Genomic DNA, 25477 nt, shown 5'->3' on the forward strand with positions numbered 1-25477 from the left:
TTTTACCTGTAATGACTGGTTCCTGCCAGAGGTGGCGAAAGAGTCCACTTGAATCCACGTGGAGAATTGATCTGAAATGAACCTCAAGACTGAAATTTATACAAATGACCCCTTGGGGCCCAATGTGGCGGTTTGTGTTGTAAAACCGCGAATATTTAAGCTTCCCTGTTCGGTTCCAAACGTCAAAGCAGAGAGGGAGGGGTTAAGTCCTCTGCTCTGCGAGAGGAACACAAAGAGCTGCCTGCGAGCCGCAGCAGCCTAGAACCGGTGGGGGAGGTGCGCGGAACAAAGCCGTGCCTGCTAACCTAAAGCGGGCGGGCGCTGGAGTGCCGAGGACTGCGGGGTTGCGGCGGGAGCCTGGCGGGCGGCGTCACCCGAGGCGGAGGGGGCGGAGTGGCTAAGGCGATCGCGTTCGGGGCCGCGTTCGCGTCCCGAGCCGCGCGGCTGCGGGCGGGGGAAGTCAGCAGCCTGTGTGCCTGACCTGCTGCAGACACAGCGGGGTTGTGCACCACGTTGGGCGGCCAACTGCAGCGGTCGGATCAATAAATCACCAATAATTGATATTTAAACAAATTTAATAACAAAACAGACTCACAAAACCAAGGTTCCAGCGGGGTAGCCAGCGGAAACAGGAGAGCAAGCGGAAGGGCCCGCGCAGCCTCTGCCCGCGCACTATATCAGTAAACATACGCCTGAGGGCAGCCCGCCCCCAAGGGGAGGGCTTATCCCTACACTATAGAATGCTACTGATCAATGAAAGGGAAAATCAGGGATCTGGGAAAGGTGGTGAGTTGCAGAAAGGCACTAGGGTACCATGCACAGAGGGAACTGCTTTGTATCTTGATTATTGTAATTATAACACTGCATATAATTACTAAGTTTCATTAAATTATACACTTAAAATAGGTGAGATTTAATGTATGTAAATTATACCCCAAAGCTAGAAATTGCTACAAATTATAAAACTGCTGAACATTAGTCTTTCTTGTATTTTGGAAAAGGTGAATGAAAAATCTTAAAATGAATATTTTTTTAGAGACTGTTTGCATTTTCTAAAGAACTATTCATTTTATTTTGAAGTATCTGTGTGTGTGGTATGTGTGTGTGTCTGTGTGTCTGTGTGTGTGTGTGTGTGCGCGCCTGTGGTATGAGTACAGGTGCCTATGGAGACCAGAGGAGGGTGTTGCATCCCCTAGAGCTGGAATTGCAAGCAGTCACGAGCTATCTGATGTGGCTGCTAGGAACTGAACATGGATCCTCTGCAAGAGCAGCATGCACTCTTAACAGCTGAGCTAGCCCTCCAACCCTGCTAGAATTGTTTCTAAGGGGAATTACTACAGACACTATTGAGACATCTCCATACACCAGCATACTATCAAAGGTGCAAAGCAGGAATCCAGAGGGACGTAGAATAATCTGTATCCTTTCAGAAATTATAGGGAAGTTACATCAAAACCATCATGAAATCCCATGAGAATTTCAGGTGTACTGTTACTGGAGTCCTAGAAGACAAGACTGACTGGGCATAGGGATAGAGGTAGACACATTAGGTCCAAAAAGGAAAGGCAGAAAAAGGATTGTAATCCTAAGTAGCTATGAACTTCAGAGAAGAAAGCAGACAGAATAATCATGGCCACTACAAAAGATACTCCTATAGGAAGATGGACACTCCACGAAACCATCCTTACCTTATGCTAAAGTAGGAAATAGATGGTTTTGTGTGGTGTCCATGAGTACTGAAGCATCAGGGTACTATTTCTGTAGCACAGATGTGATGAGCATCTCATACAAACACGTTTTTCAAACCACTAGTAAATGGTGCTCCCTCTCCTCTCGACTTCTTTTGAATTGTCAGCGTCCCATGAGACCAATTAAATTCTTTCTGCCTTCTGGTATACTTCTGGTATACTTCGGGTATACTTCCGGTATACTTCCAGTATACTTCTGGTATACTTCGGGTATACTTTGGGTATACTTCTGGTATACTTTGGGTATACTTCCGGTATACTTCTGGTATGCTTCTGGTATACTTCCGGTATACTTCTGGTATGCTTCTGGTATACTTCCGGTATACTTCTGGTATACTTCTGGTATACTTCCGGTATACTTCTGGTATACTTCTGGTATACTTCTGGCTTCTGACACATAGAAGACAAGCACAGTCGCCAAATGAATAAAATCACTAACAAATTATTATTTTTTTTGGTACTTAAAAAAAGTAGCCTATAAATCAGAAGGTTTCCTTATGGCATCTTCACATTAACACACACACACACACACACACCAAAAAAAAAAAAGCTGTCTTCCTAAAGGGTATAAGAGATAGTTTATTCTGGAGCCATTTTGGCCTGGGATCACAAATTGAGGTTACTACAACTTTTATTTTCCAACATGGAAACAGTTTCGTGAAGTTTTTATAGTTTTAAAAAAACAAAAAAGTCATAGATTGAAAAAGCAAGCCAGGAGGAGCTATTGCCGCTTCTATTAGTTTCCAGGCACTGCGGGGCAGCTGGGACCGAGCAGTCCTGAGGTTGTGGCAGTGGCTGCTTGGGAACTGGTATCGGTGAGGGATAAGTGAGCTGATGGCCAAGTGGGGTGAGGGAGATCCACGCTGGCTCTTGAAGGAGTGGACAGATCCCACCAACTTCAACCACTGGCACTGGACAGAAAGGGATGCTTCAAATCGGTCCACAGAAAAGCTGAAAACTCTGTTCCTGGCAGTTCTAGTAGAAGATGAGGAGGGCAAGAGAGAGGCAAACTTACTGTCTTTCATGAGTAGACCATCAAACTAAACTGGACAGGTACCTCTAAATCAGGAGTACAATACAATGGACATGTGGAAGTCCCCAGTTTGTTTCCTGAAAACAGTGTGGATGAAGTGAGATTAGTGTGTGCCTTGCCAAAGATGAGCCTGACACAAATCTCAGGGTCTTAATGAAGGAAGAAGGGGTGAAGCGTCTAAAAGAAGCAATGGGGTTTCCATCAGCACCGTCAAAACAGAGTTCACTCAGGGCATGATTTGCCCACAGTGAACGCAGAGTCAGTAGACCCAGTGGGTAGACCAGCACTAAAGACTGGGGTATGCCAGGCTAAGTCTGCTCCTTCAAAAAGCCAGGTCAAACCTGTTGGTGTCAAAATCCTCACTTGTACGTTACTTTTTTTTTTCTTTTCTTTTTTTGGTTCCTGTCCTGGAACTAGCTCTTGTAGACCAGGCTGGCCTCGAACTCAGGGAGATCCGCCTGCCCCTGCCTCCCGAGTGCTGGGATTAAAGGCGTGCGCCACCACCCGGCTCAAAATCCTCACTTGTAAGATCTTTCTTAAAGAGACCTTCCCCAAGTCACCAACAAGCTCTAAAGAATGCTTATCACCTAGGAGTGGGTGCAGGCCTTTCCCCAGGCTCCTGCAGCCTTAGGAGGTGCTCCACATGGTTGACGGCAATGTCACCAGAGAGTTTACTGATCTGGTCCCTAAGAAACACATCGCTATGAAGTAGCAGTTTTAAGTCATGGCTAGAGGGGCACTTTGCTACCATCTCTTTGACCTTTGTTGGCAAGAACCGAGAGACAGAGCTGTGCATGGAAGGCGAGAGCATCCCTGCTCCTGAGGAAGAGCAGACGCGGCAAGGCTGGCAGCAGTATTACTTTGAGGGCATCAAACAGACCTTTGGCGGTGGCACTCACTTGTTTTAGAGCCAGCAGCAGGGTTCCAGCCTGTTTGACACTTCGGTCAGGCCCGCTCGTAATGGGCTTGTGATCACAGCATTGCACCATTCCCGGGGGCTGGGCCCCCCTTCCACATACACCTTGGGTTTGTACATGTTTTCTGCTGGGTGAGACCTGAGGGTGATTCCTCTTTTATGTGTACATACGCTAAATAAACAGAAATTTAAAAGAAAAAAGAAAGTCATAGATCAGCGAGGTGGGCATAGCCATGATGGAAGAAGGTTTTCTATGGGCCCAAGATACTGTCCGATGGCATTCTTGTTGGTGGAAGCTAGTATTTTGCTAAGATAATAGATGTCAAAAGGTTTCTATTAGTCACAGATATTAATTCTAGCCCAGAGGTGAGCAAAGAATGGCTGTGCTGGAGGATAAGAACTAGCTGAAGATAAGGTAATTAATACATCTCTGGACGTTTCCCATCCCAGCCTCTCCACAGTACTAAAATTCTAATCAATCACTTTCTGCAGTTGCTTTATTTAAAAAAAATAATTTTTCATTGATTCTTTGGGAATTTCACATCATGCACCTAATTCTGCTCACTTACTGGTCCCTTCCATATCCTCCCCCTCACCCCTGCAGGATCCCCACAAAAGAAAATTTTAAAAATCAAACCAAAACAAAACATAGCAAGCAAGCAAACACACAAACAAAAACAAGAATAAAACAGAATAACTACAAAAAAAATACTATTCACTCCTCCATTGTTCCCACCAATCCAACACCTCTTCGTGCATCCTGGTGGCACTGGGAGCCGTGTGTCGCATAGTACACCCTTTTGTCCAACCAGCTCGACTACCAAATGTTCCCTGCAATGAGTCACTGGGCTGGTTCAAGAACACTGGTTTCTGGTACACCACCATCATTGGATCCTCACTGGAACTCCTCTGGGATAGCCTGTGGCCACCCCCAAGTCGTGGAGATCCTTCAGGGGTTGTTCCACGGGACCAGTCCCTTCATGAGCTCCAGCAGGTCCTAGATGAGGGAGGGGTTAGGGTAGACCTGGCTGCAAACACAGTTTATTTTCACGAGGTTTCCTTCACAATACATACATAGTTTTGGTTGACTGTTTTGTTTGTTTGAGTTCTTTGAGGCAGGATTCTGTGTGGCTCAGGCTAACCTCAGAGTGGCTATGTAGCTGAAGATGATCTAGAACTCCTGATTCTGCTGCCTCTACCACCCAGTGCTGGGGTTATAGACATGTACCACAATGCTTGGGCTATACGGTCCTGAGAATTGAACTTAGGGTCCCCTGCATGGTTAGGCAAGCATTCTACCAACTAAGCTATGTTCCCAGCCCCGATTCCTGACCTATTTCTTATGGTGTGCCCATACTGTACACCTACAGCACATGCAAGCACATGTATGCACACAAAAGGAAAAACACCTTCCTGGTCTGTGTGCTGTGTGCTTCGTTAAGGCACAGACTCCAGAGGAACCTGGTATTGCGAGTCTCTGGTGTCCTTGCACCCTCCTACTGTCCAGTGGGTGCTCAAAAAAGGCTTATTGAAAGAATGCATTTAGGTTGTTTCCACTGGAGATGACATGCAGCTGTCAGACCCATCTTATAAAATAAACCCAAGGGTTTCCTCAAGAGCCAGGAAGAGGCATTATATGGGGTGGTGGTGTCATCACCAAGATACAAAGGAAGTAAGAGCTAGTTTATTCTAGAGCCAGATATGAATAACCACAGCTGAGGAACATAGATGCAGGTTTCCCAAAAGCCCGTGTTCCAATGTGGTAACATACTATGAAATATTTATAGTAACCAAACAAGAAAATCATAAATTAAGACTTTTGGCTTGGCATGATGGCTCAAGCCTTTAATCCCAGCCCTCAGGATGTAGAAGGCAGGTGGATCTCTGAGTTTGAGGCCAGCCTGGTCTACAGAGTAAGTGCCAGGAGAGCCAAAGTTACATAGTATGATCCTTTCTCAAAAAAACAAATAAACAAGAGAGATTTTAGCAAATAATTATTGCTTCTTTCTGGATTGTTTGGCCTCACTTCTGCAAGGCAGAATAATGAACAACTCCCATAGATGCCCTGGCCAATACTCCCCAGAACCCATGAATCTCCTACCTTACACAGTAAAAAGAGACTTTGCTAGAATGTGATTAAACGTCTGACTGGGTGAACGTCATTGCAGGGATCCTGAGGAGGCAGGAGAGTCTGAAGAAAACTGGTAAAGTGTGTCTTCCCAAGGCTTGAATATTTTGCATTCATACCTTGGGCTCACCTGGGGGTACTGACTAGCTGGATCTGAAGGAAGAACTGTGGAGGAGCAGGCAGCTGTACAACTTAATGGCCCTCCTGAGATGCAAAGTTGTAGGTAGTAGGACGGGGATGCCCAGCCTGGCTGCTGCTACCCCTCTCCCAGACTTTGAATAGGAAGGCTGACTGATCCCTTCATTGTCTGGATTCTCTCTCCTTCATCACCTTTGGTCTACTTGACTAAAATATTAGAATCCATTGGGAGCTCCTTTTTAGAAGCATGTAGATAATTAGAAGATGTTTGCAGAGAAGCCACAAAGACTTGGAGGAGAGCCCATCTGTGGGACAAGCAAAAGCTACAATTATCCCACCATATGCAGAGATGGCTAAATGATGGTTTAATTGTGATATGTAAGAAACTGGACAGGCAGCAAGCAGGAAAATGGTAATTCCCTATTAACAACGGGGGATCGCCACAAGGATCCCAGTGTTCAATGGGGTTCTTTGACTGACAGGAGCCGCAAAGGGCCCCGGCGTCCATCTTGCTGCATTCCTTCATTTGCTAGACTTTGAAACCAAAGCCAAGCATGACCCCCCGAGGAGGTCATCAACTAATGACAGAGGATGCTCTAGAATTGGGGCTTAACCTTGTGCACTGAGAGAACCATCTCAGTTGGAGGCTGTGCTGTAAGTATAAAGATTTTGGGGCTGCTCCTGGCTTTGGGGTGATTTAAAATAGAGACGGTCTCCTGGGAAGCTACCTGCTCTTGGCTTTGGTCACATGGGTTATACTGGTGGGGGAGGGGTGCCACACTCATCGAGGGAATACTTAGAATATGCGTGCTTGATCATGAGCCTGCTATTTAGTTACTTTGAATATTCTTACTAACATTTTGGAAAATGAATGCATTGAACTCTTCTTCCTCCTAACAGTAAATGTAAAACAGTCCAAATGCCTTTTGAAGGAGACTGGCTAAATAAGCCATGGTTTAGTCCTGTCACGAATTTCTACACAGCTCTGAGAGGGAATAAGCTACCGGAACATGCAGCAAGACAGCAGAGTATCTCAAGAGAACGTTTCATAGAATTCCACTTCTAAAAAAGCTCAAACTGAGCAGGCTTATTAGTGGCATTGTAAGTCCAGGTCAAGGGCTAGGAAAATGGCTCAGTGGGTGGACAAGCATGAGGATCGGAGTTCGAATCCTCAACACAAATGTAAACCACCCGGCGTTGTTGTACTTGCCTGTAACCCTAGCGTTTTCTATCCGTGCGTGTAGTCTATTAAGCCTTGATGATTTCGGAGAACTAGGCATTCAAAATAGCTGCACCAATAGAGAGAATCCCTAGAAAAATACTTGCTCTAAAGAGAAAAATGCCTGTTCAGGAATTTGTGTATTTAAACCCCTACTTCCAAACCGAAGGCTATCTATTCTGTATCCTGCTTTCTCGCTGAGCTGGTAGAGTCTTTCATGAAAATCCCTGAAGCCAGTATTAGCCCTGTTCCCTCTTGGCCCTTTGTAGTGCTGAAGAATGAAAGAATAGGGTCATTTTCTCTCTCTCTCTCTCTCTCTCTCTCTCTCTCTCTCTCTCTCTCTCTCAAGCAGCAGCTAGCGATAAATAGTAATTTTGTTCGGAGACAGTTTTGTCATGCCGGGCACATTTCCCTGCGGCAGCCTGGAGTGAGCTGCGGTTCAGTTCAAATGGTGTGAAGTAGTTCAAGGCAAGCAGCTGGCCAATCAGAGTTGATCCCACGGAGCCATGGTTTGCCCAAAGCCACACTCACTTCCTGCCTTTGGTGGTATACAGTCAAACTAACTGGCTGGCTGATCTGAAAAGACTTCACTTTGCTAGACAGTGCAGGGAAGATTTGGCATGGCAGAGCTATCTCTAAAGGGGAGTGTGTGTGTGTGTGTGTGTGTGTGTGTGTGTGTGTGTGTGTGTGGTGTGCATGTATGGGCACTTGTGTCTGTCTGTCTGTCTCCTTTACATAAGAGAATTTAGGTGATGAGCTATTCTCTAAAGGACAAGGACATTCTCCCCCTCCTCACCAACTCCCTTGTCAAGCTGCTTTAGGTTGCCTAATTGTGTTGTGGATATGGTTGATGCTGAGTGCTGGCTTTCCTTCCTAGATTCTGGAACCTTGCCATGGGTAGGCAGAGGATGCCTGTGGGCCCAAGCTGCCTCTTAAATGGGCTTCTCTCGGTAGAACTTTTATATAGGAGACACGTTTTCATTGCTGGGGCAAAGCATGCCAGGTATCACCTTTCCTGGGAGGGAGAGAGCAGAAGAAAGTCTGCATATGGGTCCTCCTCGGCTCTGCGCCATCTTTGCCCCTTAGGACCCGTTGGTACGCCCTTATGCAATTGTTAATAAACACTGCCTGGAAGTTCAACGAGCTGCGTCCTGTGAAGCCTTCTATGAAATCATTGTGCATAGGGTAGTCTTGGGGACAAACATAGGAAACAGTGTTTCAGCTTTTCTTTCTCCTAGCACCAATGTGGTCAGAAGGTACCCAGGTGTGCCATCGAGGAATCTAGAACAAGGTGGGGAATGGCGAGTCCCTTGGGATCACAGTCATAAATTCGCTGACTCGTTGATCCAGGAACCCCACTTTTCAATGTGTTCTGTACCCATTCCCATACCATGTGATGCCTATAAAAGGTGAAATTGTAATCTCCATCCCCAAACAGTAGTAACAAAACACCAGAATTCTGTTTGTCCTGTGGGAGGTTAGGAGAATTTGGAAAGGTGCAGGCAGCTGTGGGAGAGGGGGGACAGGCGAAGAACATAAAAAGCAGGGTCCCCAGCAAGGCACAGTGGTGCATACCCAGAATCCCTGGACGGAGGAGACAGATGCAGGATGCTTGCTCTCTGTTGGAGGCTACACAGCAAGACTTTTGTCTCAAAAACAAAAACCCACCCAAGCAAAATCAAATTAAGATATTCGCTAATAAATCTAGTATCTGATTGTTATCTATGCAATAACTTTTTTTTTTCTTTTTGAGACAAGGTCTGCTATCCTCCCGCCTCAACCTCCCAAGTACTGGGAATACAGGTGTACCCCATCATATGAAGCTTCCGCTGTATTCTTTATTAGTATCATTTTGTCAGTTGTGCCAATTAGAACAATTTTAAAGACTAAATAACAATGGTTAAATATAAGTGACATGTACCATCATCAAACTAGCATTCTCAGAGATAAGAAGTGCACATTTGCTTGACATGATGGAGCACACCTTTAATCCCAGCATTTGGGAGGCATAGGCAGGTGGATTTTTGTGAGTTCAAGGCCAGTCTGGGCTATATAGTAAGTCACAAGATAACCAGAGCTACTTAATAGACGCTGTCTCTAAAGGGGGGAGGGTGTACATTCTTCCAACTGTTACCTATGCTTGTACCACAGCACATGATTCAGCCACCTGTTGTTTTTATTTTTTTGGTTTTTGGTTTTTGGTTTTTCGAGACAGGGTTTCTCTGTGGTTTTCAGCCACCTGATTTAATAACTAAACTTTTGTTGAAACATGACCATGGCCACTCTTTCCATCGTGCTCGGGGCTGCTTTTGTGCTAGAATTAATGGTAGAAATGAGAAGTGGTAACAAAGATCATATGGACAGCAAGATTTCAAATATTTGCTATCTGGTTTGGCGGGGTTTTTTATTATTTTGTTTTCATAAGAAATCGCCTATGTGCTCCATTATTAACTAAAGTATCATTATTGGATGTGTGATTGTATTTTGTTGTTGTTGTTGTTGTTGTTTTTCAAGATAGGGTTTCTCTGTGTAGTCCTGTCTGTCCTAGACACTCACTTTGTAGATCAGCTGGCCTCCAACTCAGAGATCTATCTGCCTCTGCTTCTGCCTCCCAAGTGATGGGATTAAAGGCATGTGCCACCACTGCCCAGTGTTTTGTTATATTTTTAAACATTTTTTATTTTCATTTTAAGAACATTGTATCACACTTTTTATTGTTTCTATATATGTGTAACGACATGCGTACCACTTGCATGCACATAACGTTCAGAAGACAGCTTGAGAGAGCTGTTTCTTTTTTGCCATCTTGTGAGTCCTGGGGATTGAACTCAGATCATCAGGCTTGATAGCAGCTTGCCTTTACCCACTGAGTCATCTCCCAGGCCTATTATTTTTTAGTCCTGTGTGTGTGTGTGTGTGTGTGTGTGTGTTCATGGGGTTGAAGACCAACCCTTCTGGCACTACTTCCGTCAGCTAAACTTCACCTCCTGCAGGCTCTACAACCTCCCAAAAGCGCACTACCAGCTGAGGACCAAGTATTCAAAGCCATGGGCCCTCAGAGGGAGGGCATTTTACATTCAACCCAGAACAATCATGGTGTTGATGACTTTACCACTTCTATGCAAGGGGAATTGCTAGCTTTATTGTCTTAATATTACGATGACTGTTAGGAGAATCCAGAATAATCGATTGCACTTAGCTTTAAGCTGATTATACTCAATTGTTCCATCATGCATTTGTTTATATTTACAGTGCACTCATGCATACATCAGCCTCCAGGAAGTGACTCTGTGCCCAAAAGAACTGAGAGTGTACAGCAATACATGAGTATGTCCAAATGAATGGGGCAGGAGATTGGTGGTGCTACAAGCGTTCCCAGAATACTGGAGTTGTAAAGAAAGGACTGGGGGACATCCAGACAGCTCTATCCCTGACAATCTTTCTAATCAGCCCTTTTTTTCTCTAATTCTGTTAGAACACGTTCCAAGAAACGATCGTCTCATTACTATACCAGCGCTTTACTTATTTCATTCACATCTGTTTGTATGCATCATTTTGCTGGTTTGAGAGTGTGTTGCTATACAGCCCTGGATGTCCTGGATCTTGTTCTGTAGTCCAGACTGACCTCAAACTCATAGTATGCCTCTTGCTGAAACTATAGGTATGCACCACCATGCTTGCCTATGTGTGCGTGCATGTATTTGAAAAAGGATCTCACGCAGTCTAGTTTGGCCTAGAACTCACTGTGTAGCTGAGGATGCCTCTGAACTCTTAATCCTCTTGCCACCGCCTCCCTAGTGTTAGGATTATGGGCATGAGCCAGCATGCCCTGGCTTCCCTTTATATTCTTTCTTTCAACGTCTCTGTCACTTTTTGCCTTTTGAGAAGTGGGATGTGCATGTGCGTGCTCCGGAAGTGTATGTTGGATGTCTTTTGCAATCTCCTTCCATCATATTAAAATGGTGACTTATTGTTATTGTATTTGGAGGTTAGAGGACAACTTTGAGGAGTGGATTCTCTCCTACCTTGTTTGTTTCTTTGTTTGGGTTTCTGTTTTGTCTGCCCCACGATGTACCCTAGACCAGCTAGTCCGTGCGCTTCCAGTTGATTCTCTTGTCTCTGCCTCCCATCCTGCCTCAGGAGCGCCAGGAATCCAGATGTGTGCCACTACACCTGGCTTTTTATAAAGGTCCCAGGTTGAATTCAGGTAGTCAAGCTGCACAGCAAGCTCTTTGACCCACTGAGCAATCTCACCGACCCCCACCTTATTTTCTTTCTTTCTTTTTTGTAAATTTTTTCCCTCCCTTATTTTATGAGACAGGGTTTCTTACTGAACCTGAAGCTCATCAGTTTGGCTCCATCAGATGGCCAGCCAGCCCCAGGGACCCTCCTGACTCTGCCTCCACAGCAGGGCAGTAACAGGCCTATACCTGCCAGACCAGGCTATTTATATGGGTACTAGGGTCAGGCCTCCGGTCTTCATGCTTGCACTCCAAGTGCTTTACCAAGTGAGCCAGCTCTCCTGCACCTTTGAACTTTTCTGTTAGGTTTCTGTATTACTGACATTCTCTTACACACCCTTTCTATCCCAGGGGAGTGCCCTTTCTGAGGTCCATTTAAATATGATCATAGGATTATGCTTTCATAAGCCAATAAGACTATCATAAGACAAGCCCCTCTCCATCCAGGATAGCCTCCACAATCAGAAAGATGAGTCCCAAGGCGAAATGTTGTGAGGCTGTTTGGGGTGTAGAAGAGCTGGTCAAGGGACATTCGTAAGATGCAACAGAAGTTGGAGTCGCAGGAAATGTGTTTGAAGTTCTTGATTTGTCTGGAGGGGGTGGTAACTGCCTTAATATCTTTGTAATGGCCATTGAATATTCATGTAGTTCTAGGCTTAGATATAGGAAAAAATGTAGGTGTTTCTTTTCTACTTCACCTTTGATGTCTTGAAACAAAGGTGGTTAAAAACTTGCAGCAGAGTCTGGGGGTGTAGCTCAGTGGGGGTGTATCTGCCTAGCACGTACAAAACTCTGGGTTCCATGGCCAGCACCATTTCAAAACAGAGTGATAGGAAATTCTAATGAACAGTTAATATTTAAAACACTGTTTTAGTAAAGTTACTTGGAAAAGAACCTTGATAGACAGTGAACGTAAAAGTCATCATTTGGAGGGCCCTTTTGGCTTTACTACAAAGTCCAATATTGGGAATTACTCATTTGGCATGATCTATAGGGGCCATTTTCTAATGCAGTAGCATTAATCTCCTTGCAGCTGAGTGGCTAGTGGATTAGCAAACACATTTCCTGTAAAGAGATGGCTATGGAGAGGGCCTGAGTAAATGCTGAGAAGGGGGCTGAATTGAACCATAATTCATATATTCAATCTATGGAAAATGAAATGTAAATGGGATTAGTACTGCGTTAGAATTTAGATAGGGCGTTTATACATTTCTTTGAGAAATAATACACTGGAATCTATAAAGACCAGAGATCCTTATTTGTTGAAAGGAGATTTTGAGAGACAAAGTCATTGGCAAGTAATACAATGTAATTTCAGAAAATTTAACTGTATTTATTTAATGTGTTATTGATGATCGTTAGGTTTTTTGAAAATTACCTTTTCTTCCATTTTTTCCCTCATTTTTAGCATTATTGCAGATTGAACCCAAGGCTTTGTTATAAGAGGCAAGAGTTTAAGCCTCAAGCTACATCCACTGCCCCTCTAAAAGTTGGTGTGGCATGGGCTACTTAAGACGTTGTCTCAATAAAAAGTGGTGGAATGTTAATGACTTAAATAAAACACTCATAACTAGCTGGCACCTGCAATCTAAGTGACAGTTAAAAATCGATGCAAAGAAAAATCAGTTTTGCACCCTCAATCTTTGCAGGGAAAAATAAACTCTACCTTCTGCATGTACTGGAAGCATTTGGACTGTTGGAAGAGGGAAGATGGAAGTCTATTTCTTGCCAATGAACAAAAATCCTGTGAGCTGGAACTTGGCAATTTTTCCTAAATAAATAGACTTGGAAGCCTTTCAAGTGCTCAGCTTTCTGCTGTGCAAAAAGAGACCATCCTGGCTAATAGTAGCAGGAGACACTTGAGTAAATGGAGGCAAGCTAGATCCCAGCTCTTGCTCTCTCGGTGTTGCTTCATGTTAAAACAATGGAGAAACTTAAATGGGCGGGCAAGATGGCTCAATGCATAAAGGTACTTGTAACTGTGCCTGACGACCTGAGTTTGATCCCAGGGACCCACATGGAAAAAGCTGAGAACTGATTCCCATGAATGCACATGTGTGCGTGGGCGCGCGCACGCACGCGCGCACACACACACACATACTTCTTAGATACAACACCAGAAATATAAGGAACAAAGGGGATAATAGATACATTGGCATTTTTATCAAAATTTAAAACATTTGTATTGCAAAGGATACTATCAGAAAATAGAAATGTAATCCACGGAATTAAAAGAAAATATTTAAAAGAGAGTGAGTGTAGAGCTTGGCAGAGTGGCACATGCCTTTAGGGCCAACACTCAGGAAACAGAGGCAGTCAGATCTTTGTAAGGTCAAGGTCAGCCTGGTCTACATTGTGAGACCCTGTCTCAATAGAATTGAATCTACGAGACTTGCATCAAGAATGTATAAAAGGAACTCACAATTGGCAACTCAGAATCAAAGTAAAAGATTTAATACAACACCCCTAAAAAGATATGCAGAGAAGTGCATGAAAACATGTCCTTTGGGACCCACAAAACAAAACCACAATGAGATATCACATCACACCTGCCAGAATCAAACATACAGAAAAGAAGTGTTGATGAGGGTGTGGAAAATTCAAAACTCTCACAGTACTGGTAGAAATGGAAAAAATGTGTAGGCTAGCCACTTTGGAAAACAGCCTGGCAGACTCTCAAATGGCTAAACATAGAGTTCCCATATGGCCCAAATATTCTTCCCACCTCTAGGTATATACAACAAGGAGAATTGAAAACTTGGTTCACACAAAGGCTTATCTGTAACGTTAATATTAATGATAGCCCAAAAGTCAAAACTCAAATGAAGGAACAAAATTTGCTATGTACTGCAATGGGATGTGACACAGCAATCAAAAAAACATGCTAAGTGTGGGTGACCTTTAGAAATCACGCTAAGTGAAAAAAGATGAGAAATTATGCTAAGTGAAAAACGCCTGCAGTGTTTTTTTAGTTGCATGTTAAGTGTCCAGAAAAGGCAATTTTATAAAGAAAGTATTGCTTCTTTGTGTCAGGGCTAGCAGGAAGGATAGGGGCTGAGTGCTGGTGGGATTAGGCTTTCTTTTAGGGGGAATAAAAACATTCAAAATCAGATCATGGTGCCAATTACAGTAAGCAGAAAGCTGGGAATGTGTTCACAACAGTGTATTCAGTTCGGTGAATTATAAGGTATGTCTGGACTACCTTAGAAAAGCTGTATTTGGTTGGTTTTGTTTAAAAATGGGCTCTGGCTCTAATCACACATCATAACCAGCAAGAGAAATAAGTTGGGTAAATGTTAATAATGCATGAATCTGGGCTGTGCCCACTGACTCATATTTTAATGCAGGCATAATGAATCTCTAATTATTGCTCCTGTGTAGCTGAGGCTGATGTGTTTGGATAGATCTTTTTGACCATGGACATAGTTGTTCTTTAATCAGGTCAATAAAACAATTGCTGCTGACAGATGGATGTGTTCCCTGTTCCACAGTGAGGTCGTGTGGGGCCCCCTGGGCTTCACAAACCATAGGTGGAAAATGAAAGCTACTTAGCAGCATTTCTATGTATTGAGCTCTAGGGATACAATGCATTAGATACATAAATGTGCACTGTATTGTTTGCCAAATTCCATCTGGTAATGAAATGATATTTGCTTAACATTTTTTTGTTTTGTTTTAGCTGTGAGAGACAGACAGACAGACAGACAGAGTGAGCAAGTGAAAGCTAGACGACACCCTTGGGTGTCATCCTCAGGAATGCCGTCTCCCTTATTTGAGATAGCATCTCTCATTGGCCCAGATATCATCAATTAGGCTACACTGGATGGCCAGTAGGCCCAAAAATTCTGTCCCTAACTCCCCAGGGCTGGATTAAGAAATGGACACCACCACTCCTGTCTTTTTTATGTGAGTTCCAGAGATTAAACTCAGGTCCTTATGCCTGCAAACCAAGCACTTTATCAACCGAGACACACAGACACACACACACAGACACACACACACAGACACACACACACACACACACAGAGCCCTCTTCATTTGTTTTGAGAAGGGGTAAAGAGGATCTTGTTATGTTACCCAAGCTATTACTGAACTCCTGGATTCAAGTGATCCTCCTGTCTCACCCTCACAAGTATCTGCGACTATAGTACATGCCTGGATACTTAACAGTTCCCGGATAGAGATGATGGTGTGTGGTTATTTTGTTACTTAAGATAGAGAAATTACACAGTAATTTTCAAATCAAAGGGCATAAGTTTCTATGACATGGCACCAGAGGGGGGGGGGACATAGAGAAATCTTAAGGAGCTATAAGCCTGACATACATGAAAGATAATGTATTATAATGAGATATGTTGGGGGAACATAGACAGTGAGAACCAAATCATGGTTTCACACGACCCTTGAGTTGTACCTTGAAATTGAAGAGACATATATCAAGTTGGAAGGCAAGGAAGAGTGAGGAGAAAACTGGTCCAAGAAGCAGAGGCTAGAGGATGCACGAAGGTTAATTGTGAGGGGCCCTGGCAGTGGAGCAGACACCCTTGGTTTAGCAGAGAGGAGGGCAATTCGTGTGTGCCACTGATAGACAGCCTGGTCTCATGGGAAATATTTTCATTGCAGATGAGGGGGAAACTCCATGAAAATGTTTGGGAAAATAAAGTTTGATTTTTAGTTTCAGGTAGGCAATTGTGGAAATTGCAATTGGCCACTGTTAATGATACAAGTCTGAGGTCAGAGAAGGTAAAAGAATGGGGTAAAGACGGATTTGAACTATTGACCTCCTGGCCCACATCTCTTTAGTACTAATGTGGATGAGTTATGGTTGATACATCTTTTATAGATAGCATGCATGCACAGTATAGAGGGACATTGTCTACCTTGAATGGTTGTTCCAAACTATATATTATATGGTGGTATGGGAATATATTACTGCAACCACTAAGCAGATGTTGAACTACACCCATGGAAGTAGAAGCTAGCTAACTTCCCAATGCGGCTTAGCTGGTAAGTAGCAGAGCTATGATTCTAAAGTGTTGGGGGTAAAGATGCCTTTGATGAGAAGGAGAGCATTGGGGTTGGGGTATATGGGAGGCATCTGATGGGGTTAGGGATCAAGAAGAGCAATGTAATCCCAGCACTAAAGAGAGGTAGAGGCAAGGAAGAACTTTATAAATATAGGGCCAGCCTGATCTACATAACTAGTTACAGGCCAGCCAGGACTACATAGCAAGACTATGCCTCAAAATCCCCAAATGGAAACCAACAAGATGGCTCAGCAGGTGAATGTAGCGAGCTGCATGGTGTCACACCTGATGGAGATGTATAATCAACTCCTGAGATGGCTAAGGCCTGACCTATGCTATGATCACGCAATGATTATCAGCTGTCTGCATATGCGTGACCCTATGGGCAGTGCCCACCTGGCAGGTCGGGGTTGGCAGCCCATGCCTACTTAAGGCCTGGGAGAGGTTTGCCCGGAGAGAGNAGAGAGAGAGAGAGAGAGAGAGAGAGAGAGAGAGAGAGAGAGAGAGAGAGAGAGAGAAATTGCTGTGAATAAAGTCCTGAAAACTGTTGCAAGAAGAGCTCTGGGTGTTGCGTTTTCCTTGCTGGTCGAGGGTGGACGCGACAGGTGGAGGTACTTGCTGCCAAGCCTACTGAGCTGAATTCAATCCCAAGGGCCTACATGATAGAGAGAGAATAGCAATTCCCACAAGGTGTCCGCCTCCATGCACTGCGGTATGCGTACACACACGTACCCAAATAAATAGAAGTTTTAGAAATTTGTTTTTCACCAAAATGAACAAATAACAAAAAGAGAAACGTGGGGCTGGAGAGACAGCTTAGCAGTGAAGAGCACTTGTTGCTCTTGCAGAAGACCCACATGGCAGCTTACAGTTGTCTGTAACTCCAGTTCCAGGAGATGTAATGCCCTCTTCTGACCTCTGCTGGTACCAGGCACACATGTGCGCATGTATGCATGCTGGCAAAACACCCATACACATAAAATAAAATAGCCTTAAATTTTTTTAAGGAATTAAAAGTGAACAAATCACAAAAAAAAAAGAGGAATGGTTATGTGTTGCTTTTTGTGGAGGACCCAGATTCCGTTCCCAGCACCCACATAGCAGCTCACAACTGTCTATAACTCCAGTTCTAGGGGATCCAGTGTCCTCTTCTGATTACCAGGCATGTATGTGGTGCACATATATACATGCAGGCAAAACACATGTACACACACAATAAATCTTCAAAAAAATTTTAAAGGAATTCAACCTTGCATACTTTGAGTTTAGAAGGCTATAATATATTTAAATGGAAGTATGTGTAAGTATACGCATGTGTGTGCAGCGTGTTCCCATGATTTTATGTACATGGGAGCACATGCGCATTCACAAATATGTTTATTACATATCAATGCATATATTATGCCTATTTATGTATCTATGCATGCATATGTAATGTAAGTGCCAACATATATATACACAGACACTTTCATTTAAAGATTTATTTATTTTATTGAAAATAGATTCTTTTCTCATATAATATATCCTTACCATAGCTTCCCTTCCCTCCACTCCTCCCAGACCTCCCCCCTCCCTTCTCCCCCAGATCTGTCCCCTTTGAGTCCCTTCAGAAAAAAGCAGGTCTCCGAGAGACAGCAACGAAGCAAAATATTTTAAATCCTTTTAAATTCAACATATTCTAAGTTAAATTTATCTTCCCTGTCCTAATTAGACTCTATATCTTTCCATTCCCATGTCAGCTGATATGTGCATGTGGATGTGGGTGCATATACAAACATCTATGTGGCTGTTCGGTAAATAAAAGAATGGAGTTTAGAAGAGAGATCTTGTCCTCAAATCTGGAGTGCAGGCGCTGGGGCCAGGAAGAATCATTTGACTCCATAAGAAAAGGTGATTTTGCGTGTCTTACACATGCAGAGATGGACGCTAGGGAAAATAAAGGGGGTAGTCCAACCAGAGAAGGTAGCCACGGGAGGGAGAGCAGAATTGCCTCTCCATGGGTAGCTAGCTACTCCAGGCATAACTCAGCTGAAAGTGGGAGCCTAAGAGCCATCAGCTGAGTGTTTGGCGAGGTTTTTTCAATGTCTGATTGGCTCTACTCTGCACCGAGCAACACACGAAGACCACTGACATTCTCTCATAGAAGAGGCTAGGGAAGGGCATTAGACACTCCAGTCGATCCCTCCTGCACTTCCCAGCCATGCGTGTGTGATTCTGCACTAAATATATGTGCCGTCATGGTCTCTGGACATGCTAGAGTATAGAAATGTACCCCAGCTTTGCAGCTATGGGGAAGTCTCCAGCTTCATGGAGCAGCTGCTGTGAGTGCACCCCATCGCCCAGGCTTTGTAAAGAATGCGCAGTTAACTCACTGGTTTCCCAAGTTGGATTGGGGTGCAATTGTACTTTGGGTAGCTGAGGGCCTGGACCCTCTGTAAAGGCAGCCACCCTTTTAAGGACTCCCTCGTGGTTTTGAGCTGCCATTAAAAGCTAAGAGGTCTTTAAAGAATTCATTCTGAGTCAGATAAATCTCCATTTTTTCTTTTCAAACTGAGAATCAGTCCTTGAGAGAATTAATATTTCATGGCATGGGCCATGAATCATTTCTTTTGCTAGTCCTAGAAGTTTACTTGATTGTGTGTGTGAGCTCGTGGGGGCGGGTATATGCTCACATGTGGGGAGGTGTTCATGCCCAAGTGCAGAAGGCAGAGGAGGAAGTCAGGTGTCCTACTGTCATATTCCTTTAAAGCAAGATCCCTCGCTGACCCTGAAGTCCTAGTGATCCCCCTGTCTCCACCCCACCCCACCACTGGTGCTACAGCCCTCCCTGGCTTTTTGTATGGGTTCTGCGATCTGAATTCAGGTCCTCATGATTGAGCAGCAAAGGCTCTGGCTCACCGAATGCTCTCTATAGCTCCTCAAATGACATTTTTGTGACCTTTCAAATGGGTTAGGTCTGTTGTGTTTTGGGAATCTCCTTAGGCGAAAGCAAGCGTGAAATGATTGCTGGCCTTCCACGGGCAAACCCCAGGCTAACACAGCCCATGTTGCTTTCCGTTATCGTTTCCCCTCATTATTCATGGAGATGGGAAACAGGTAACTAAATGTGACAGGACTGTCCCCTCAGCGCATTTCTTCTTTTTGTCAATTTCTCTGGGCAGAGGATGCCGTTGATACTCTGTAACAGGATTATGAAGGAAGGACTGGAGGTTGATAATTATTATTTTTTAATCAAGGAATTGAATTGCAATTTAACGACAAGAGGGAGGCCGTTTATCACCTAGTGGCTGAATAAATACTTTCTAATAAGTTCCTAAGCCATCTGAGAGGACACTTGCTTGAAGAAAATTGAAAAACATATGAGCTGTTCAGAGGGAGTGCAGATCATTGAATTTCAGACACTGTTGCTAAGAGCTGCCTGGTGGTTCCCCTCCCCCACCCCCGGCCCTGGTTTTTTAAAAAGCAGAAGTTTAAAAGCCTCTTTTGTGTGTGGGGGTGGGGGTGGGGGTGGTGGGATATGCTAATTGGTGGCACATTTCCCATCAGAGTCTTTTTTAGTCCTGTCATAGCTGAGATATGAATGATGATAGAGAGGAGAAGGCAGCATCCCGAGGGCTTGGAGGCTCCTTATTGTACCAAAAGAAAGGGGATGAATCCGGAGGCAACTCAGTCACCCGGGAAACCCCTCAGGTCTGCAGGCTGCCCAGCACCGGGTGGGTTCCCATTGGTGTGTTTGGCCCTCCCTCCCCAGACGCTGCCTCCTGTCATCTTTCGTCCATGGCATCATCCTCTAGGGGACTGTCCAACCTCTTTCAAGAGAGACTTTGTGCTTCAAATTAATAAACAAGCCAGGACGGGGGCGGGGAGGATGGGAGAGAGACTGGGGTCAAGCTTCCATGTCCTAGACAGGCATTGCCAAGGGGAAAAAGAGAAAGAACTCAGTAGTTTGGAATGATACCACCAACCTCATGATACTATGGCAGTAACTTAAGCCTTCAAAGCCTTGGCTTGTCATGGTTTAATAGTGTGAGTTATATTTATTTTAATTGTCAATTTACCAGTAAGTTTTCTCACCAGATAACCGTATATGTAGCTCAGTTTTTATATTCGATACTTTCACTTTTATTTACTTATTTAGAGGTAGAGTCTGGCTATATAGCCTTGCCTGACACAGAAGTCACTATGTAGATCAAGCTAACTTCTAATTCATTGGAAATCCTCCTGCCTCTGCCTCTTTAGTGTTGGGGATCACAGGTATGTCCCACCACACCTGGCTTATATATTTTTTTTTTGATTTTTCAAGACAGGGTTTCTCTGTAGCTTTGGAACCTGTCCTGGAACTAGCTCTTGTAGACCAGGCTGGTCTCGAACTCACAGAGATCCGCCTGCCTCTGCCTCCCGAGTGCTGGGATTAAAGGCATGCGCCACCACCACTGGGCCTGGCTTAGATTTTTTTTTAATAAGGCACATTTCGCCAGGATGTCTGCACAGAGTGAGACAACAGTATTGTATGTGGAGACTCCTATAGTCCACAATAGAAAACCAACATGTTTTCCTTCCTTCTCAGAGTGGCTGATTTCTATCTGTGAAAGTGCATCGATTTAACTCCTTGTGGAGACATTTTAGCTAGGCTGCTTTTTAAATATGTAGGTTTTTAGTAACTGAAGAATAATGCATTCACGAGCAAGCAGCCATTAAGACAGGCAAAAGTGCTTCTCAACTGAAATTTCACAGGACTCATTGGAGGCTGTCTGCATTTGTCATGCGTACTTGTGGCATATTCTATGTAGGTCACAGATGTTAGCTGAATTCTCGGTTTGTTTTGGTAAATATTGATGGCAGTATGCTTTATGCGTGAAACAAAAATAGAGGTTTATTGTCTTAATTGCAGTAGTTGCTAATGTTATTTTTTTTAATGAGGGCTGGAAAGCTGACTCAGCTATTAAGAGCATGCACTCTTGTTCTTCCAGAGGATCTAAGTTTTGGTTCCCAGTACCCATGTTGGGGGGGCCATAACCACCTAAAACTCCAGCTCCAGGTAATTTGATGTCCTTTTCTGGGCTACATGGGTCCTTACAGTCACATGCTCACAAATACACATACATATACACATAATTAAAAATAATAATAATTTTAAAGTAAAGCACTTGACTGCATCTTTTGGTTCCTTGGGTTTTATGTTCTGAAGAAGTTAAACGCATGATAACTCTGCACTATGGAATTGGGGAGTTGCACTCACACATACTGTTTTGGTTAATGGGCCACATGAGTGAGAGTGGTCCCATAAGATTGCATTACATAAGGCAGCCCAATTATCTTACTCTTTAGAAGTACACTTGATCTCACGACAAAGGACTTGCTTAGCCATTCAGTTCTTGGAACATAGACCTTCTTTGCACAACACGCGACTGCAGCTTTGGCCCCATCCTTTCATAGGTAGTAATAAGGACCAGAGCCTGTTCACTTCAACCCCTTCACTCTACAAAGAAGGCACTTCAACGCTTCACTCTACAAAGAAGGCATGTGGGTGTTAATTGGTTGAAACTAAAGATTTCGTGTTTTACTTAAATTAAGGCTGGCGTTTCTTCTGTTTGGTGATCTGTTTACTTGCATGGTGAGCACACTTTAAGACTTCAAGTCACAGCCTGAGAACAGCAGTCATATTTCAAATGGTTGAAATTGTAGTGGGGTCAAGGAAATCAAAGTGAAAAAGCAAGACAGCCACCTGTTAGTGATTCAAAGTACCACCGGCCAGTGGGTGCATGCCCAAGCTTTAGCCCACACAGATCACAACATTGTGTGTGTGTGTGTGTGTGTGTGTGTGTGTAGAGGTATCTATGGGCGCTATAAGGGACAAGTTTGAGAGCCATATTAATCTAAGTAGCATCTTGCATTTGGTTCTGAGTCAGCTTTGGCATGGCCCTACTGCTCTAATTCAAATCACAGGAGCTTGGGGGTAGCAGCCAGGTGTGGTGGTGCAGGAGTGTAATCCCAGTGCTCAGAAGGCAGAGGGAAGAGGAATTCTTTCAAACTCAAGGTCATCCTGGTCTATATAGCACATTCCAACAGCCAGGGCTATGCAAGGAGATAGACCTGTCTCAAAAAAAAAAAAATTGAATGCAATGAAATCATGAGCACGTATTTCTATGGACTAATTTCTGGATTTCCCCCTATGAAACATATTAAGTATGAAGGTAACAGGCTTGACAGTCATCTAATTTCTTTTTAATATTTTCACTAGTGCTAGCAGAACTAGTGGGAAAAAATAAGTTACATTTTCGCAACTAATATTAACTATTTTACACAATTCATGTGTTGACTGATCTGTCCTTGGGTGTGAACATGAGTTAACCAGAGCTTCCATCTGTAAACCTAGCAGAGACGGTACACATCAGGTCCTCTAACTAACACTCCGGATTAACACAGACCAGCTGCTGAACACCTGCTTAGAGATAAAACTGGTTAAAGAGGTTTAAATCATCACAGTGGAGTCCTGTCATCCCAGGCCTTAAGATGCTGAGAGGCAGGGGGAGTGTCACAAAATTGAAGACCAGCTATGCTATATAGTGAGACTATGCCTCACAAAACCAAAACAAAACAGAGAAGGAAGTAAACATCTTAAATTCTCTAAATATATTAGTACTTCATTTTCTAACACAGTGTCATGTTTCTCTGTCAATCCTTAGCATCAAGTGCTTAAAAAGAAAAAAAAAATGGCTTCAAACTCATATTTGGGTCCGAGATTTGAAGAATTACCCAAAACAAGAACTTGCTTTTTTGTTCCATTAGCCCAAATATCAATGAGTGTTTCTTCTTGGGCTGTATTCTTATAGCAGCTTAGATTCTTTGAGCACCTTATTATCTTAAGTGCTTAGAGATACTTCATATTCTCCTAAAGCAGCCATTCTCAGCTAGAAGCAGGCTAGCCCTGTGTGCTTCAGTAAAGCTATTAGCCCTTCTAACCATTTGCTCTACAGAAAGGCACACAAATGTGCCTAGCGACCTTTTCTTAACTGTGTACATTCTTTCTGCTCATATCGCACTGCCTCTGCCTTGTACTTGGCTTTGGTTTTCCTGAGTGGGCGGAAATAAGTGGGCTCTCAGCTGGGAGCTGAGATTTGTCCGTAATCCAAGTTTGTACCCGGAGAGTAGGTGGACCAGGTGACCATTATCCATCCATTATGTTCTGGCGGAGGCGGGTTGACAAGCTCGGTCCTACAGCTCACTGCCTTCGTGAAAAAGCATTTCACACCCAGTTCTAGTCACCTTATGCACCATAACAACTACCTCTCCTGGAGGGTTCCTGGGTCTCCTGGAAAGCCTGTAGCTTGCATTCATTCACTTAATCCTACAACGTGGTTTACCAGAGTTTTATTTTAAAAACAAATTGGCCAGCTGTAGTGGTGCACGCCCTTAATCCCAGCATTCAGTAGGCAAAGGAAGTCAGATCTCTGTGAGTTTGAAGCCAGCCTGGTCTACATAGTGAGTTCCAGGACAGCCAGGACTATCCAGTGAGACCCTGTCTTGAAAATGACAAAACAAACGAAGATCATGGAGCATTGATTTCCAAAGATTTGTGCTGTCTTTTTCACAGTGCTCTGCTTTGGCCCAACAGGGTTTGATTTTTGAAAAGTATTTTGTAGAAATGTATTAAACCTGGGTTTTGCAAAGAATGTATATTTGGGGAAGAATTCTCTTTACCAAGCATAGACATCGTAGATTTGGTACGTGTGCCTTACTCCAAGAGAATGCTTGGTAACTATGTATCAGATAAAAACAAGAGCATTGGACTGTAGTCAAGAGAACTGAACTCTCTAGTTTTGCCTTGTCCTGACTACAGGCTGGGGAAGGAGAGAAGAAGCTTACCTGCTCTTAAATTTTTGTTCCTGTTTTGGATTTTTGTTGTCTTGTTCTGTTTGGTTTGGTTTGATTGGGTTTTGTTTTGTTTTGTTTTGAGACAGGGTTTCTCTGGTGTAACAGCCCTGGCCGTCCTGGAACTAGTTCTGTAGACCAGGCTGGTCTCGAACTCACCAAGATTTGCCTGCCCCTGCCTTCCGAGTGCCAGGATAAAAGTTGTGCTCCACCACCGCCCAATTGTTTGATGATTCTTTGTACATCACCTGTGTTTAAAATGAGATCAGAAGAATCGTGCAAAGTTCTCACAGTTTTCTGTGAAGAAATTCTAAATTGATTCCCGTGTCTTTATTTCACATGAACAGGTGGTAAAATGAAGGTTTCTACCCTGCCCTCTCGAGGCTGGAGGTGATTTTTCCACATCCATGACATAAACCAAATACAGAGATGAGTGACAGAGAGCTAAACACCTTTCTCTGAATTGACAGCTACCGTCTCGTAGCCACTTTGAATGCTCCGTCGCCTATTTTTTTTTTTTTTTTTTTTTTTTTGGTTTTTCGAGACAGGGTTTCTCTGTGGCTTTGGCGCCTGTTCTGGAACTAGCTCTGTAGACCAGGCTGGTCTCGAACTCACAGAGATCCGCCTGCCTCTGCCTCCTGAGTGCTAGGATTAAAGGCGCACGTTTTCACTAGAGTTTATAACTTAGTGACGCTGCCGACAGCAAGCTACCCTCCCCCAAACATTTGCCGGGATTTCGCCAAATGCTTTGAAGTCAACACAGACGTCAGCCATCTGCCTGATTCTATTGTTATAAATCTGCATGTTGACAGCTTACTAGGTTAGGCCTCCATAGGTTGGGCTAGCTACAGAATTTTCAGAGCTCAGTACAAACTGAAAATGTGGTCTGTTTGTTCAAAGTACAGAGGAAGCGGCTGGAAATGGTAGGTTAATTGGTAGACTGTGTGGCATGTACAAGGACATAGGTTTGATCCCCAACATTGCATAAATTATGTGTGATTGTGCATGCCTGCAATCCCAGCATACCAGGGTAGAATACTATAAGACCCTGTCTCTAAACAAAGGATTTCAAGTCCTTGATATCAAAGGTTCTTTTTGAGATAGGGATAGGATACATGATGCATACCCACAAAGCTAGCTCTGTTTTTGTGATTT

At 43.8% G+C, this 25477-nt stretch overlaps 1 protein-coding gene and 1 pseudogene across 1 annotated transcript in view; both read left to right on the plus strand.

Moving 5' to 3' along the window:
- Gpm6b (glycoprotein M6B) overlaps window positions 1-25477 on the plus strand; it is a 171745-nt gene that overhangs the window by 82730 nt on the left and 63538 nt on the right. The gene's annotated exons all lie outside the window — the stretch shown is intronic.
- Window positions 2583-3689, plus strand: LOC126512685 (activator of 90 kDa heat shock protein ATPase homolog 1-like; annotated as a pseudogene).

The sequence above is a fragment of the Alexandromys fortis genome, unplaced genomic scaffold (assembly GCF_014885135.2).
Source record: "Alexandromys fortis isolate MF-2015 unplaced genomic scaffold, M_Fortis_MF-2015_v1.1 scaffold_120, whole genome shotgun sequence".
Classification (NCBI taxonomy): domain Eukaryota; kingdom Metazoa; phylum Chordata; class Mammalia; order Rodentia; family Cricetidae; genus Alexandromys; species Alexandromys fortis.